At 42.9% G+C, this 14,757-nt stretch overlaps 2 long non-coding RNA genes across 4 annotated transcripts; one reads left to right on the top strand and one right to left on the bottom strand.

Annotated features, from left to right (window-relative positions):
* Positions 1-5,368: 5,368 nt before the first annotated feature.
* Positions 5,369-13,784, top strand: LOC111940406 (uncharacterized). 3 transcript variants are annotated; one of them, XR_015285087.1, is made up of 5 exons: positions 5,369-7,059; positions 10,264-10,452; positions 11,072-11,148; positions 11,698-11,861; positions 13,705-13,784. It is a non-coding gene; the product is annotated as an uncharacterized LOC111940406 (long non-coding RNA). The 3 variants fall into 3 exon arrangements; XR_002869504.2 differs by lacking the exon at positions 13,705-13,784 and adding an exon at positions 12,690-12,833 and having other exon boundaries at positions 5,376-7,059; XR_002869506.2 differs by lacking the exons at positions 5,369-7,059; positions 13,705-13,784 and adding exons at positions 8,799-9,143; positions 12,690-12,833.
* Positions 7,067-13,773, bottom strand: LOC111940416 (uncharacterized). The gene is made up of 3 exons (XR_002869511.2): positions 13,694-13,773; positions 10,630-10,805; positions 7,067-8,180 (listed from the first exon to the last, which is right to left on the bottom strand). It is a non-coding gene; the product is annotated as an uncharacterized LOC111940416 (long non-coding RNA).
* Positions 13,785-14,757: the final 973 nt, after the last annotated feature.

Genomic DNA, 14,757 nt, shown 5'->3' with positions numbered 1-14,757 from the left:
TCCCCAGTGACACATCCTTTTCTCTCTACCCCAGTCCAATCTAAATTGGATCCTTTCCTGGGAGTACAGAGAAATGAGGGGTAAACAGGCTGAGTTATGCCACACTGGAAGCTGGATGGCTGTTGTAAATATCCTGGGAGTCCCAGACCATGCCTGACAGTGAGGGCCAGGCACTTGCCCATGTCCTGAATGGCACTCTGGATTGTTCTGCTCAACTGTATCCAAGAGGGCATCCATTTCAGAGCAGATGTAATAAGGTAGTGTGAGCCTCATTTTCATGCCCAGCTTCTGTTTGAATCTGCTGTGCCTGATGTTCTCATGGTTGCAGTATGTTAGTTAAACCTTTCCTGAGGAACAGCCTTGTGTCCCTTCTGATATGTTGCTCTTTGACCTGAGATTGCCTGATCTTGGCTGAAGAGTTGCTGGTTAGCTGGAAGATTTTGTCTTGCTATGAATGACTCCTGTAAAGGGCTGTTACTACAAAGAGCCAGCTAGGTTATGTGTGTGTTTCATGCTCAGCATTACATTTGATCCTCTCTGTGTTTCCTCTTATGCCTGTATGACTGCCCACATGACTTTTTAACTGTGCTTTCAGTGCAAGTTTGAGTGCAGAAGGTTTGCTTTGGTTTGCTTTGGTTTAGGGCTTTTTTATGGCCATTAGCTTTATGTGTAAAAGTGGGAGCTCAGGAGTTATGGGATCCCTTATGTGATATGTTGCTACCAGTGTATAGTCTGTCTTCCTGACCCATTATTTTTGGGCTGTGTTGGGTGTTGAGCAAACATTGCAGCCACTTTGCACTTTGCCAACAACAGATTTGGTTTGGTTACAAAGGATGGCATTGCAAATGGAAATATGCAAACTCCTGGTGCTTAACTATTAAAACTTTTGTGGTGTTTGCTCCACTGTCCCATCTTTCCAGGAGAAATGTGTAAGAGCATCACTGCATGCTGCATTCCTTTACCAGTATCTTCCCTTCTGAACAGAAGTTTTGTGGAGAAACCCCTAAAAAGAGAAAGGAATGCATTGAAACTATCGGGGCGCAGCTTTATCGTTTAGTTAGCCTTATGCTGACTGGGGAGACAAAGAACCAAAGCAGACAGTGTTGGGGGTAAGGCACCTGGCTGTGAGGAAAAGTCTGTGGGTTCACCTCCCACAGAGCTTCAATGTGACAGTGCAGGCTCTGGCCTAGCTTGGAAAATGAACTGCAGGGACAAAAGGGACCACAGGCTAGGCAGGAAGCCTTAATGGCAGAAGGAAGTTTTCAAGCTCTCTGTATCAGCTATGTATCATTGTAAAACTGAATACAAAGCTGCTGGGACAATGGCTGAGCCTTTACACAACCTTGAGGAAAGCAGGTAGTGAAACTCTATTTCATGTATGGAGGCAGGATGGAAGGCAGTCCAGAGGATCTTGAGGTATATTTGGGAGTCATCTGAAATCTCTTTTCAGCCAGGACCCAGTCTCAGTCCTGAACACAGCATGCTGTGCATATGTGTGATACAAAGCTCCAAGCTTTCTCCTTAAAGAAGGAAGTCACAGGCCAAGGACATGTTACTTGGGCGTGGGCATTGTACTCTTGTTGCTTAGATGGACTTTGAAAGCATTAGTTGCTCACAGGGCATTCAAACATCTTTTCCTCCTAAAGCTGTGTCAGAAATGTCAGTGTTTGAGAAATGTGATGGAGGTAGCTTGCACATTCCTCATTGCAACATGGCAAGCCTAGGGAGACAGCACAGTTTTGTTTGTTTGTTTTTCTGAGACATTTCCAGCATTGCTTGTACTCTGGGATAAGGAAAGAAGAGAGTACATGGAAAGGGGAGATTGTGTCACCAGATCCTAAGACAGGAGTGAAAAACTGCCAGATTTCTTTGGCTAAGCTACTGTAGTATCATAGTTGATGGTAGTTTTCTTTGAGAGCAGTTGGTTCATGTTACAGAGACTCTAGTCCAGCCTGTGACTTGTCACTGAATAGGCACTGATAAAATTCCAAAGGGTCTTGTACATGTTTGAAAAGGTTATCTCTGCATGCAGAACAAGCACCTCATACTGCTGGAATCCCTCTCATAGCAGGGATGGCCAGCCCTTAATTTACCCTTATCAAGCTAAGCCTTTACATGAGAGAACAATTACTCTACTGGTTAAATGTTTCTTCAGAGTAACTGAGCTAACAATCTGGTTTAGGATTTTTACACTGTATTAAGTTATTAGAACCTAGTTTTGTAAGCAAGTAGTTCTTGTTTTGTCTCAGTTTTACTTCAGAATAATCTGTCTGGGTCTATTATTTGCTTATATTGATATTCAAATATTGCATTTCAGCTATGTTTTACAGCACAGCCAGGATGTCCTATAAGGAAATACAAGGCTATTGTAATTTAAAAAGACAGAAGCTACTGATAAGCCTGATATTAAAAAGAAGAAAAATCCAGTGATGATCAGTTGCAATATATTTATTTACATACATACATATATATATAACTATATATGTATATATAATTTTTGTTTGTTTTGTTATAGTTGTCTGGAATGTGGGGACCATCTCTGCTTGCTCATGTGTTATGATGAGTGCCTTAATTTTTCCTCTTTTTATCCTTTATCCTTTAAGGCTAAAGTTGAGGATAATATCTTTGGTTTATTTTTGTCATGTATCTAGTAATTGGAAGTGAATCTAGTTTTGAAAGAAGCATTTCATTTTCATGCTTATATTCAGGATGAGGTGAAACAATGTAAATTCTTTGTTGTGGCTTTCTAAGGCAGCGGGAAATCTCAGAGTTACTGTGTTCATTTCAGTAGTAGTTGAGTGGTTTGTTTCAACACCAAAAAGCTCAAAATATGCTTTAAGGCATTGTGCTATTGCTTTGGTTGTGTTCTGTGAAGACCAAGTAAATGCCTTGATGCCATTCACTATCCAGGGCAGAAGCTGTTTTTGTTGGGAGGAGTGTGTATGACTATGCTGGGAAACAGCATCCTCTCTGGTCAGTATCTGGCCAAAGCGCTCTGTATTTTTAGGCAAAGATTGCACAGTCTCTGGGCTGGCTGATGTGTGCTACCCTCCCAGATGTTCTCCCCCAGAGAGGTTAACAGGCTGCCCTGCTCTGGAGTGCCATGACAGAGGCTGCTCCTGCCTCTGCCTGCGTGCGCAGAACGGGGCTGCAGCGCGTAACTGCTCCAAGGCTGCTGCTGCTGTGCTCAAACACTCCCGAAGGAATGGCATGAGGCTGTGTCAGAGGAGGTTTAGTCTGGATCTTAGAAAAATGTTCTTCTCCCAGAGGGTGGCTGGGCACTGAACAGGCTCCCAAGGGCAGTGGTCGCAGCACCAGCCTGACAGGGCTCTAGAAGCGTTTGACAATGCTGTCGGGCACTGGTGTGACTCCTGGGGTGCCCTGTGCAGGGCAGGGAGCTGGACTCAGTGATCCTTGAGGGTCCCTTCCAACTGAGCATATTCTGTGGTTATGTTTGTGTGAAGATAGGCCTGCCTGTAGCTATTAAACCCTAAAATAGAATATGTAATGTCCTTCTCATCACTCATTTCTGCGGGGAGCTTACTGTTACAATATCCACATACAATTGCCTTCACAGTACAGTGGGGTAAACTGCTCATTTGGGGCTCCTTATATGAAAAGTTGATTTCTTTTTTTTGTTAGTCCATAGCACTTCACACCTGCATGCACAAGTGTGCTTTCCATCACTCCAGAGTCCTGGTGGTTTTGGCTGCAGCCCTAGCATGCCATACTTTCATGTGTTTCCATTCAGCATTTCCGTGCACATCAGGGGTTTCAATCTCTAGCTACATAGGAAGTACATACAATTATAGTAGCTGTCTGTCTAAAAGCTGGTGTAAATAGCTTGCTTGACATCACACAGGTACTTTGTAGTGAAGCCTCCTGGCATAAAAATTCAGTAAACAATTGCTTGAATCTTAAAATCATCTTTCTTTTCCCAGTTCTGACTCATACAGAAGGCAGCTTCTGCAACAGAGTGGAAAGGGACAAGCAGACAGCAGAGTCTCCTTCGCCACCTGACTCTGCCTTCCTCCCCACGCAGACCTATCTCATATGCAGAATGAGACAGAGCCCCCAGGGGAAAAATAGCATCTAATCACAGCACTGGAAGCAGAGCGATTATGCACGCAGGTGCTGGAGAGAGGTCACACAGCCTCCAATTTGTGTTCTATTTCTGAAGCCTGGAGTACTCAAATGACATTTTTCCTTCCCTCTTTCCCTCCTGCTCCCAAACCTTGTTTATTATATATCTAACTACTCAAGGCCTGATCATTCTGTCATGTTTATTCATAAGTTGGTGAGAAGAAAGGATAGAAGCTAGACTTAAGCTACAGTCAGGATTTTATTGGTTTACCAACTCTGCTTAAGAGGGAGGATTGCAAGTGACCATTGCTAGAGGGTGAAAAGCCCTTGGCCAAGCCCAAGTAAATGCAAGTCCTGAGCTGCAGTTCTCCAGGTGGTAACTTTGCTGTTTGTTGGAGGGTAATACTTGTTAAGTCCCCTCTACCTTTCCTTATTATCCTGTTGAGATAAAGCTGATGTTTTATGTAAATAAGTCTAAGAGGGCAAGTGTTTAAAAGTAAAGTATTAACATTTAAATCCATAAGAATTTTGCCACTGTGTGTGATGGGTGTAATTTAAAAAACTATTACACTACAGCCATGGGTAGAAGGGTGTAAGAGTGAGGGTTGCCCCACAACCTAAGAAGCATGGGGATTGTCTTACATAAACCAAAGTGTCCCCTACACCATCACCTTACCAGAGTTCTTCCATTTCTCAGAACTTAAGGTTGAAAGTAATTGAGGAGAGATAGAAGGGATGGTCCTAATCTTTGGAAACTATTTTCCATTTGTTGAAGTGTGATAACAATTTTAGATCGGGTAGCTGAAGTCTGGTATTAGTCTCTGTCTGTTGTTCAGTGATAACATTTTCCTGGGTTTCTCCCAGACTCATTAAACATCATCAGTCTCAGGAAAATCTAACAAGGATGTGTGCTTGGATGAGAACTCTGCTGGATTGAAATATTAAACGATGACCATTCATGACACTGATAGAAATTGGTAATTTTTTGTTGGATAGTTACACGCATGCCTCACAGCTCGGGGACTCCATGGGCTACTGATGCCAGCTGGGTTCTGGTAAGTTCTGAACTTGGGCATTTAGGCCAAACCTGTTTTACTGCTATTCAAAGTAGTTGCTTTCCAGTGTTCATGCATATGGCCAACTTCCCTTTCATTCAGTAAAGTACTGTGTAGCAATTAAAAATATTACAACATCTTTAGGCTTTTTCTTGGTCTCTACATATTATTCCTCTGTGCAAAGGTCTCTGTAATGTCTTTAGGGATTTCTGGAGATTTTTTTTTTTATAGGTCTGTAGTCTAAGCTGCCATATGACTCTTTTATTTTATATATAAACACCACTATTTACCATAAAGAGCTCAACAACTAAAGTAGTACTTGCTGCATGCCCTTGAGAGGCAATCTTTGCTGCTTGGCTCAGTTCTTCAGAGCACACGTGTTCTTCCTTCTTTGCAATGTTTTTGTGTCCATAAAGGGCAAGAAAGGATGTGTTTATTTTTACCCATTTAGAAAGGGATAAAGCTTAGATCAGATCTGGGACTCAAGTTCAGCACTTGAGTAGCAACACTTACAAAGGCGGATCGAGACAAGTGAAATTGGATTTTGTTATCTTGTGTTAAAGGCTCTGGCATGCTCATATCTTTAAAGCATTAAAAGCTAAATGTCCTCAGATTCAATATCCTTTAGGCAGGAGAAATGCTAATGTGAATGTTAGCTACAAGCCTATTTTCCTATGAAACTACATTAACTTGTTGAAAATGTTTTTCCAACACCTTATAACTATTAATACCTTGACTAAGAAATTTGTTTGGAGATATTACTGCACATTCATGTTGCATTTTTAATAACCCTGCCGAGGAAAGACAATATTGGCTGGTTTATACAGACTCAAGTGAGTCGATAAGTGGGTAACAGATGCATGTGACATGTTGGAAAACCACTTACAGAACAATAGCCAAAGGTCACTCCTTGTCATATCTGCAGCGTGTGGCAGAACTGCAGAGCCTAAACTCCCTCTCCTGCTCTTCCAGACAGGAGAAATGTGAACTCCTCTTCATAGGGCCATGCATAAATGGATTGCCTTCAGAAGAGGAAGACTTGGTGGCAGGAGCTGGTTACTATGGCTATATGCATTGCTCACTCTAAATGGAGGAATCAAGCCAGTAATCACTGTATACATTAGCTATATTTGTATATGAGGGAAACTCATTGCCAGCAGCTGTGTGAAGGTGTCATGATGAAAATCCAACTTGGCTCATGCCAGTCAAGGCTTGGTGTCTTTCAGGCCTTTAAATCGGTGCAGACTGAAAGCAGCAAAATCTACACACGGTAGGATCAGTGCATTGTCCTCCTGAAGCCTTTGTTTTGCTCTACAGAAAGGTTTCTTCTTTTCTGTGCCCCTAGTGATCACAGACCAGCCCAGGTAGGAAGGGACCCGGAAAGATCATCTGGTCCACCCTTTCATGGGAAAGGGAGCCTAGGTGGGATTGTATTCCTCCTGCTCCAATCACATCCTACAACTTTCCAGCAATGGGCTTTCTCCTCTGTCCCTGGAGAGGTTGTTCCACTGGGGTGGAAATGCCATGTCATGATGCTGGCTTGGAAATTATGGAGGTGCTAGCAAGCCTGGGCTCTGGGGTACAGAATATGGCAAAAACAACTCCTGTGTTGGCTTCATAATCCAGCCTGCAGCCAGCTACTGACTTGTTGGGCTGTCATCAGAGCCACTTCGCCTTCGTCAAATGACATTAGAAATCATCAGTGAAGACAAAAGTAGCTGTGGGTGGTGAGACATCTATAGCACAACCACAGCCTTATTTTGGTTGCTTACAAATTTAAAGTCCTTTGCCTTTCCTTTTTGAAGCTATCCACTGAGGCTAGAGTTCTGTGGGGTACCTAACAAATTTTGTTGCAGGGTGGCTGTTGGTGGCTGTCAGAGGGGGCCATTGGTTTCCCCTTTTTCCAGGGCTGCAGGAACAGGTAAGTATTTGAGAGGTGAGGGGTTAAGCCAAGGTTGTTACCACCAAAGGCTTGCTGAAGCTCTTGTTCCTGTCTCCAGTGCCCAGATTTTCATGCATGTGGTGGGAGCAGTGGACTTGGGTATGCTCAGGAGGTGGTTTGTAAGGTACAGCCCAAGCCAATGGAGCACTTCTACTACCTGCTGTCACTTGTAATTTCACTGTTAAGGCTGAAGAGGGTTTTAAACTTCAAATAGGGGCTGGATCTTTAATCCCAATGGAAAATAGAGCATATTTGCTGCAGATGTAAAAGCTTGCCTTTTAAAAACGAATTAGGTTTTTGCAGTCTACAAATATTTTAATTAGCTGGAGTTCAAATTAATTAAAAACTGTCATTTAAAGAATTAAGCACTTGCAGGTTTTACAGAGTTTTGAATGATCTTAATGGAATAAAAAAACACTTGGAACTTTCCATATAATTAAAAATAATTGAAATCTTCTGCCTGCATGTATATGAATAAATCAGCTAATAATTAAGCCAAGTTATTAGCAGTGGCTGTATTTAATGTTACATCTAGAGTATAGCCTAAAAACTTTTAACTAGTTCCACCATGAAATTGGAAATAATGCAGCTTACCATCAGTGTTCTGCAACGACTGGAGTGTTACTCTTATGGGGGAGACAAAGAACACACAGACTTTCACTGGTGGATTAGCTGTGTCACTTAGCTTTAGTCTTTAAAGGTTAAACGGCTTAATGGTTGAATGGCTTGCATGTTTCTGCTTGAAATGTCCCCCATACCACTGAGACCTTGCCTGCTGCTGGGAAGGAGGGAGAACCACAGAGAACATCTGGTGCTGGCAGGTTCCCTCCAGCATTTCTTTGTATGTGAGAAAAAAATGCCCTAACCCATATTAGAAGCCAAACCCGTGTGGAATGGGCTGCTTTGTGAGAGGCTTTGGTCAGGCAAACCAGGTGCCAGCCTCTTTAGGGGTTGGTGACTGCTGGCTGTTTTATGCTTCCCCAGTGGCTCTGCCCTTAAAATAGCTCTCTGATCCTCCAGAAGGACAGAAATCTTGTACAGGAGCCCCAGCTGGTGCCTTTCGTACAGTCTCCACACAGACATTTTGAAACAGGAACTTCCTGAAGGGAAGAAAAAGCATGATAAAATGAATGAATGCTAGTGATTACTCATTCAGTGAATCCAGAAAGGTGGATCCAGCTCTAAAAAAACTCGTAGGAATACAAATAGATGCCTTAGTCACAATCTGTCCTCACTATGCCACAACACGAAGACTCTTTGAAGAATGTAGCTGCATGTTTCTTATTTCAATTCAGTTGGGTTTCTCTTTATCTCATCTCTAAATTTCCTGGATTAGTGATGCTTGGTTGGAGGCTATTGGCAACATCATTGTCATATTCCTAACTGTTATTCTGTCCTTAATATTTTACTTCAAGCTGAGTACATAAATGCTGTACTGGATTTACTTAGACTGGCTGATCAAAAATACCATTGGTGTGGGAGGATGGTATATATCCTCTCTGTATTTGCATTTTTAATATTAATGATCTGTTCTTATCATCAGTTCACACAGAATTTTCAGCTTTTCTTTTATTTAGGGACTCTAATCCTTTATGACTAGGAAGATATTCTCTTAGCAAGTACTGGATTAGGGTTTTTTTATATTTTTCCAAAGAAACTCTGATAAACATGGCAAGCATTGAATCTTGTGAATTATGTCCGTGGTTAATATCTCTTGTCAGGCTGCAGTAGCAACCAAGGCGAAGTGTCCACCCTGGTGTTTCAGCGAGGAGTTTATTTTGGGGAGGAAGGGGATATCTTTGAAGAATAAAGGAGGAATAAGATTGGATAACAAATCTCTGCTAGCTATTATTTTTTGCCCATATCTGGTTGTCTTGGTTTGTAAAAGGAGCCACAAGCAATGAGGTCTGTTGGTGTTCTCCTTCTGCCATGTGCTTTCCCCAAGTCCAAGAAGAGGGAGGTGTGAAGGGAGATCACAGGTCACCTCCTAGACCATCTTGTCCTTGGGTGAGGGCAGCGAAAGAAAGGAGGTGACACTAAGGAAATGCTCTGAATCTGCTCAGGTATGGCTGAATGACTGATCTGAATTCTCTTTGAATGTGCCCATTCTGAGCAGCCGGCGAGGCTGGGCCCCTTGCCCCACACGCGTGCTCCCTGTGCTGGGTTTGTTGCTGCTGGACTGGACACAGGGACACAGACAGGAGCCCCATCCAATGAGGGAGCACAGTGCAAAAATACCTTTCTATTGCTAATACCTCTTCACTTCTGGTTCTGATAATGGTAGTAGGAGACACGCAAAGGAGATAACAGGATGATGGCAGGTGCTGCTGAGCCCCAGAGCTTGGCGGTTGTGAGGGCACTCAGGCTGCCCTTTTTTCCATGTCATGACTTTATCAGTGATTCAGGGTCAGGGGTGTGGAGTTCATCTCAGCAGAGCCCCATGTGATGTGTCACACTTTGTTGCTGCTAACAAACAGGCAGTGGTATAGAGAATAGGGAGAGTGTGGAAGGTTCTGTTTCATTTGTCCTTTTGGAACCTCCTCCAAAAGCTTCATACTTTTTTTGAATTCTCATTAAAACACATATTGAATCAGTAGTCTGAATGACTGTGTCTTTTCTGGTTAAGGAAGTATTTGGGTTTGAACTTTGAACTTCATGCATATGCTATGAAAAAATGAGTAAGACCTGTCTTCATTGCATGAGTATGTGACAGAACGGTGCCTACTGTTGGACTTGGTCTAAAATATCATTTGGTTCATTTTTCTGGGGAATGGGTCTATACATCTGCTTTCTGATTAGTTCTCTCACTGAAATAAATTCTGCTAGTTGGTGTCTCACTTTAATGGGCATGCTTCTTACCTGACAGGGTACAGACATCCTGTGTGGCACTAGAAAACTGTAAGCAGTTCAGGTGTATTCAGGATAGTTTTCCAATTGTTGCAAATAGCTAAAACCCACGTCTGTGTGTCCAGTGAAAATTGAGCCAAATCTTCCTTCAACATAACTGGAAGTATAATGGGCATTTTGATTGCCTTTGAATGTATCTACCTACTCTGCTGTGAACAACAGTGCCAATTAGTGCATTGCTCATTATGTGTGCAGCATCTGAAATCTGCTCTTCTCATTCTTGCCTCACAATAAACTGCTCAGGTAAGAAACAACTCACTGTTCATTTTTACACAGGTAAAATTCCTACTTTTAAATCCAAGTGAGTGTGACAGAAATGACCCCTGTGGTGAGAAGCCTGTGTCCCCATGGAGAAGGGTGGGACTTGCTCCGAGGGCACCATCACATTCTTACAGCCCTATTGCCTGGCATTTCTCCTGGTCCAACAGCATGAGCATGAACACACTGCCTGGTCCTTCTTTGAAGGTAATCAGCTTGTAACTCCACACAGAGAATGCAGTGGGAATTAAATGTCTCATTAATTATATGGATGTAGCCCCTACCTTTGCCTCAGTTTCCCTTTCCTAGAAAGGTGTCAATAATTCTGGCATCACTCTGTTTATTTAATTTAATTTTACTTCTGATCATGGATGCATTGCATACCTTGAAGTATGAAGGTGTGTCAGTAATGGGTAAAGGCAGGCATCCAGGCAGTGCTGGCTATCCGATGGAAATCACCTGGACTTCAGATCTGCAGTTCCTTCTCTGGGCTTCTGGTGTACATTTTGGTGATGACAAAAGGGGAGATTTTCCTGCTCTGGAAAGTCCCTGTTCATCAACTGCAGTACAAGAAGAACCAGAGATTCTACCAGGACTGTATTGCTTGACAGGCAGAGGCAGAATGATCCAACTAAAAAAATACAGCTTCCCTTTTTTTCACACCCAAAAATAGCCTCTATTTTTCTCAAAGTTCTGTGTTAAAATTTTTTGTTAGCCTCCTGCTGTAAATTGGGATCCTCAGAAAAACATCAGGTTGATTTTTAAAACATGATATACATTTTTTCTAAAGCTATATAAACAAAATTGTTATTTTGTTGCCTTGCAGGAGTTATTATTAAGATCTCACTCTCCTCTCTAGAAGCAAGGCACAGCCACTACACCTGCAGAAAGGCATCTGGAAAGGTGAGATGAAAAACAGCGTACACCCACAGAGTGGTAGACAGGCTTTCAACCAAGACTGTTCCCAAATGCCTTGTTGGTGAAGAGATTTGAATAGATGAACCTGCTGGTGGGAAGTTACTGTGGGACAGGCTGCATAGATCAAAATCCAAGGTTTTCTGTTGAGTTTTGATGAAAATGAGTCACTCAGCTGGGCTGGTGGTCTTGTCAAATGAGTTCTTTAGAGTTTTCATGCTGCTGAGTGACTGGTATTTAAAGTGAACTTCAGAGGGGCCCACTGAGGCAAGTGTTCCATTCCTGTTCAGCATTTGTACAGCAATCTAGCTTTGCTGCATATGTTAATGTTTTCTATCCCTTTTCTTTTCTAGACCATCGGGTGAGACCAAAGTGCCTAAAGCAGATACTTTGGCTTTGTGCAAGGAGCCTCAAGTATATGATCTGATATTTTTTTGGTTCTGTCTCCATTATTTTTTTTTTTTCTGTAAAGACAAAATGTATATTTTAGTTACAAAAATAAATAAACAAACAAATATTTAAATTCTGTTGCAACAGGATTGGCTGCTGCTGGGGATCCAGTGTGACTCTGAAGAAAGTTGTGCCTGTAGCATCACTGGAAATCTCAGCTGCTGCTCACTGTTGTGATAGAATTGTTTGTCCTCCTCAAAGGCAGTGCCTGGCTGCTCTCAGGGATGGTGTCTCCATGTGTTTTGGTCTAGGTAGGTGGTGCAGCCTTTCTCCATTGGGATCCATAGGTTCCTCTGTGTGGTGCAGCACAGCCTTTTCTCACCAGCCCTCTCTCCTGTAACTCTTGTCATCTCATCACCCCTGGTTCTGCCCTCCCCAAACAGCTCACCCCTTTCCCATTTCACCCCACTGTGCCTCTCCAGAAATTACCCCGGGGTTAGACATGATGACTCATCACACAAAATAGGAGAGCCCTGTGCAGAAGAGAGGCTGAGCCCAAGGCACTTCAGAGGGGTTTGCTGGGGGCAGGATTTCAGCTCCAGCATCAGGGGAGCACAGCAGGATGGTACAGCAGCACTGGCAGGGTCAGTTCTGCAGGTCTCCAAAAGAAAAGGCTGGTTTTTTTCTAGTACTGAGCTGCAAGTGTGGAGCATCCCAGCTGGGAGGGGAGAGGTTAGAAAATAAACTTGTTTTCACATTTAAAAGTCTATATATATATATGTATAGATATGTTTAGACATACACACAGATGTATAAATTCATATGTGTGTCTCTCCTATATATACACTTACATGCAGACACCAGCCAGTCACTCCAGAATATTGCTGCTGGAGAGAAGGATGTCGTGCCCATTTTGGGAGGTGTTTAAACTCAACTGACAAAAAGTGTCAAATCATTAGGCCATGTGAGAAGCACAGACTTGTGCTTTTTCAGGCAGAACGTAATACTCCTCGAAATAGATTTTCTTTTAAAATTGGCTTTAATATTTCAAGAAGCTTTGCTGACTGAATTTTCAGCAGAGGTGACCAGCCCAGAGTATCTGTATTTGGAATGAAATAATGTTTTGTTGTTGTTTACAGAACATAAATGCTGAAAAACTCGAGCAGCCTCCTTCCTGCAGTGTTTTCCTGCTATTCAGCATCATCCCAATCACATTGGGTTTATTCCGTCAGCACTTGCAAAGTTAATAAAGTATCCCCATGACAATTGTTTCACCAATTAAACTGTCTCTGCATGTTTTAGTGTAGTTTGCAGCTGGCATAAGGTAAACAAAAGATAGCAAACAATCCTTGGCTGAAAGTCAAGTTATGACTCATAGAGTTACAGCAGCGAAAAATTGAAAAATCACAAAACCTCCTGTGTCTAAAAGGGCATGAATATTTTACTTCTTTCCCTCTCAGCTCCTCTGAAAAATAAGCTTCCACAGCAGCAAAGCCAGGCAATCGGCAAGGGCTGTACCCACCCCTGCCCATACCTGAAGGGCAGGCTCTGAATCCTTGGAGGTGAAATATAAAAAAGGCAAAAAAAGGCAAAAAAAAGGCAAGTTGTCTTGCAGGAGCTTGGTACCAGGAGCTAGAATATGTTGTGTCTGAAGACCTAGGAGTATTTTAGGGCAGTGCTGCCTATTGAAATGGAAATGTGGTTTTCAGGCTTCTTGAGCCGACAGAGTGCATCATAGTCAGCGGCTGAAGTAGGCTAATGAAGTACCCTGTCTTTGAAGTCAGATTGCGTAATACAAACCCTAGGGAGACGCTTGGAAGATTTCTTTTTTCCTTGCATTGATCAAGACTAAAATACTTCTGCTATTAGCTTCAGAGGGTTTAATGGAATTGGTGGAGGGACTACGGTAATTCCAATGACGTGCTAAGCAAACAAATGAATGTTAATGAATACTCAAAAGATTAACCTGAACTGCCTACATGCATTATTAGTGCTTTTAACCCCCTGCCTTCCCCCAGTGGTTATGGATAATGCAGAGTAGTTTAAGGGTGGGGGACCCAAAATTCACTAATGGCAATTAGGCTACGTGATAGCTGGGAAAATGATGCACAGCACTTCTGAAAACATGCCATTAATCTCTGACCTGATGGGCAGGGCGGGATGCTCAGCATCATTGGAGATGGAAAACTCCCCACAGAGGGCATTGCTGGAGTGGGAGATGCGGTCAAACTTGGAGAAAGAAGAGTGACGAGGAGCACGACAAAAGCCTGCTTTCCTTCCCCCGGTACATCTCCAGAGCCGAAGAACTGAGACCATTTATTTAACTAGGCTCCCTTTTCATCTTATTTTTCTTATAGCTGTGAGTCAGTCTGAGATTGATTTATCAGTGCTGTTAATCTGCTCTCAAAAGGCTGTCAGTCTCACTCCCAGAAGCCAAGCTCTCCCATTAAAAACCTGACCTATTTAAACGTTCTTAAGATACCGTAATGATTGAATGTCAGCAGGGGAGAGGCAGCAGTGACAGCTCTGAAATGTTTATTGTCCCAGGCCGGGCTGGGAGGGGAGGTGTCACTGCAGCCCGGAGCCCTGCGATGATGATGAGCCAGTGGATGAGAGGCTCAGGGATGGGCTCTGGGGAGATGGGCTACACTCCTGTGCTTTACAGGGTTAATGCTCTGCACTCCCTGCCGACCCCTCCCTGTTCAAAACGGGAAAAGGTGCCACGGGTTTGCACGTTGATAGCAATAGATCACGGATTACGGATTAAAAGGCACTTAAAACATTTTTGGTGGGTTAGGAATTATTTCACCAGGCATATTTGTATGCAAGCAGATGCTTCCCATAGAGAGAGCTAAATTTCCGTTCTACTGTCGCACCACACAGTAGCTGTCAGCAAAGAATTGATTGTAGGAAAGTATTTAAAATGATGATGATGCTGAAAGGAAGGTAAAGAGATGCTCCCGATACCTCTTCATGTGTGTCCATGGCCGAGCACAGGCGCTGCAGCAGGGGGAGCACAAAGGCTGTCAGAGACCTGAAAATCTCCCGTCTAATAATGGGACTCTAGCTGTCATAAACACATTTTCAATGTACTGTTCAGTGCCAGTTTTCTCATCCTTAAGAGATGTAGCAGAGTGCAACTATTTTTAAAACTAAGTTTCTCTCCCCCTCCAATTTCTCTTTGGGCCATCAACAGCTTGAGGAATT

The sequence above is a fragment of the Cyanistes caeruleus genome, chromosome 3, assembly GCF_971803275.1.
Source record: "Cyanistes caeruleus chromosome 3, bCyaCae1.hap1.1, whole genome shotgun sequence".
Classification (NCBI taxonomy): Eukaryota; Metazoa; Chordata; class Aves; order Passeriformes; family Paridae; genus Cyanistes; species Cyanistes caeruleus.
Note: the sequence above shows the minus strand (reverse complement) of the source record. Positions and strands in the feature narration are given on the sequence as shown.